At 46.4% G+C, this 3,337-nt stretch overlaps 1 non-coding gene across 1 annotated transcript; it reads left to right on the forward strand.

Moving 5' to 3' along the window:
• The first annotated feature begins 2,319 nt into the window (after positions 1-2,319).
• LOC123088932 (small nucleolar RNA Z247) lies at positions 2,320-2,446 on the forward strand. Its single transcript, XR_006442177.1, has one exon. It is a non-coding gene; the product is annotated as a small nucleolar RNA Z247 (small nucleolar RNA).
• The last annotated feature ends 891 nt before the right edge of the window (positions 2,447-3,337 follow it).

Here is a 3,337-nt window from a genome sequence, read left to right on the forward strand (position 1 = left end):
GCCCCTAATCTACTTCCCAAATTCAACTCGATACTACGACTTATGGTACTATCTAATTGATCAAGCATAACTAATATTAACTTAATTGATTAGATTTATATAGCAGTTTCGACGCGCAAAATAGTTGAAGCAAAAGAAGAGCTCACTAAACATCTATTTCGATCTTTGGGACACTTTCGACATGTCTTGTTCATGTGTGTACGTTTTTGTCTAATTATCTAGCTTAGTTAGATTCCTTTTTGCGATAGATGGGCCAGTGGATGCAAAAATATCTATCAATGGCAGCTAGCTGCTTGAGTGCACTTTTAGTTAAAACCGCAGCCACTTGGTGTGACCCTGATGGATGCCTGCAGCCTCACATTACTTGAAAATATATAAGTTTTTCTCTTTCTCCTGGGCCATGTAAGTCACAGAATTAGTTAGACATTAGGTAAAGGGCTCATTTCCGGGCAGGACAAGCCATTGACTGCCGCAGCTAGTTACCTATCACGTTGTATCCACTGCTCTGACAGGTCTGTCCTCTATGCTCACAACCTAAGCTTAATTAGGACATAGCGCCTTTTTTTATTAGCAGCTAAGCTCGCTCTATCCTCAAAAAGCTCGCTGGCTTTTCTGATTTGACACAGTCGTTAGAGTACTTAAACCTGTTTTCTGGCAATGTCCTTCCTTTTCTCGTGGACAGATTGAACAGTTTTCTTCTCTCTTTCAAGCTAAGCAAACACGCCGGGCCCTGTCGATAAACGATAAAATGTTTATGTTGATAGACAATTTAGGTCATCAGTGCCAATTAATTTCCATGTGCACATATTCGTACCATCCTCAGAATGGCGTTCACAGAAACTTCCAAGCGTAGTTATATGTGCATGCAAACGTGTATGCACGCCGATATATTGCTTTCTTGTCAGGTGTGATTTCTACATGACCATGCATGCATTCATGTCAGATGACAAATGGACTAAAGATAATTTGTTCAACACCAGGTCCTTTCATATGTACTCCCTCCGTCCGAAAAGGTTTGTCCCTCAAATGGATGTATCAAGCTTGGGACAAGTTTTTTCGGACGAAGGGAGTATGTATATATCTATCCTTTACCAACTAATTAATTGAGGACAAGGAAGAGATGGAAACCTTCAACTTGGCTCTAGGGCTCTTAATTAGTTATATATTCAAGAAAATGAATTTTTTTATTAAAATTTATTAGATATATGTGTAGTGCCACAGTTGAGAATGATCAAATTCGGGTTGCATAGCATCAGTCCTTAATATGTGTTTGCCATCAGACAGCTAAACCAGCATGTAGGAAGGATTAAATAGATTATGCTTCATGTCTTATAATTGTCTGGTTGTGGTTGCATTTGTTCTGTACTATGCTTAATACACCCTCCGTCCCGAATTACTTGTCTTAGATATGTCTAGATATAGATGGCAAATAATTTGGAACAAATGTAATAATTAATAAGAAATGGTTGTGTGCATCACAAATTCATAATGATGGAGAGGCATGGGTTTGAGCCTCCTTTTCGAGAAAAGAAAAACAGCTAGCTATACAAGAACTCCACCTAGAAAAAATGATGTGTGGGAGGAAACCTGAGTCCCAACTTGTGTCAATATTGTGTGCGTGTTATCTGTTGTAAATATGGCCGGTGGTTAGACTAGATTGATATCTATCTTCTTATCTTGTGTGTATCTTGGAGTAGAGGTCAAGGTTATAACCAACCGGCCGAACCATGTAATCTTGTGCTATATATAACACGTACGCGTCCCTGCCAGAGGCATACGCTTCCACCAATTCTTTCATGGTAATCAGAGCCTGCCTCGCTCACATCCATGGCGACGTCTTCAAGCTCCACCTCCTTCCCCTTGTCACCATTTGTGCACAGCGTCACCGAGAAGCTCACGAGAGGGAACGAGACGCTATGGCGCGCAACTGTGCTCTCGGCGATCAGAGGGGCACAGCTGCAGGGCTACCTCGACATCGACCAGGTAGTGCCTCCTCGGAACGTTGAAGTTACCTCTGACGATGGCAAGACCAAGTCGAAGGCACCCAACCTGGAGTTCTCCGCGTGGTACGCGAAGGATCAGCAGGTGTTCTCCTACTTGTTGTCCTCCCTGCCGCGCGAGATGGCCATCCAAGTGGCAACCTGCCACACCGCCGCCGAGCTCTGGAACACGGTGCAGGGCATGCTGACCTCGCACACCCGCGCCCGCACCGTCAACGTCAGAATTGCACTGGCGAACCTTCAGAAGGGCAACTCCAACATCACTGAATATGTTGGTAAGATTAGAACTTTATGTGATTAACTTGTTGCTTCAGGAAAGAAAGTAGATGAGGAGGATATTGTGTCTCATATCCTTGCTGGACTCGATGAGGAGTTCGATCCCGTGGTCTCTCGGGTCGAGCCGGTGACCGTCCCTGAGCTGTACTCGCAGCTCCTGAGCTTCGAGACACGTATGAATCTGCGTGGCGGATCCTCCCAGTCCTCTGCAAACGCGGCCTCCCGCGGACGCTTCAACAAGCAGAACAACAGCAACGGCGGCGGTGGTGGTGACCACGGCCGCAACTTCCCCAAGCAAGGCGGTGGCGGCGGCGGCGGCGGTGGTGACCGCGGCTGCGGCAACTTCAACAAGCAGCCGAACCGCGGCAACATGGGGGGCAACAATGGCGGTGGCGACGGGAACTACAACAACAATCCCGCTGCTAAGGTTGCCCGTCAGATCTGCGGCAAGCTCGGGCATCCAGCATGGAAGTGCTGGAAGCACTACGACACCTCCTATCAAGGAGGGGAAGAGCGCTCGGCGAACATGGCGGCGGCTCCCCAGTACGGCGTGGACACGAACTGGTATATGGACAGCGGAGCTACTGACCATATCACCAGCGACTTGGAGAAGCTGACCCTCCGGGAGAGGTACACCGACGGCGAACAAATCCACACCACAAACGGATCAGGTATGACTATCGATCACATTGGTCATACAACTATTTCAACCCCTGATCGTGATCTTCTTTTGAATGATGTTCTTCATGTTCCGGAGGCCACAAAGAATCTAATTTCTGCAAGTAAACTTGCCATTGATAATGATACCTTTGTTGAAATTCACCTTCACTTTTTCCTTGTAAAGGATCTGGAAACGAGGAGGGTCCTTCTTCGAGGCAGGGGTAGAGGAGGTCTCTATCCTGTCAAACACACCGGAGGAAACGTCAGGAAGTAAGTGCTAAGTGTCACTAGACCATCTTGGGACTGGTGGCACCGACGTTTTGGTCATCCATATTCCATTGTTGTTAGGAAGATTCTTAGTGAGAATAAACTCCCGTGTGTCAGTAATAATGAGAATAATC

Source organism: Triticum aestivum, chromosome 4A, assembly GCF_018294505.1.
Source record: "Triticum aestivum cultivar Chinese Spring chromosome 4A, IWGSC CS RefSeq v2.1, whole genome shotgun sequence".
Taxonomy (NCBI): Eukaryota; Viridiplantae; Streptophyta; class Magnoliopsida; order Poales; family Poaceae; genus Triticum; species Triticum aestivum.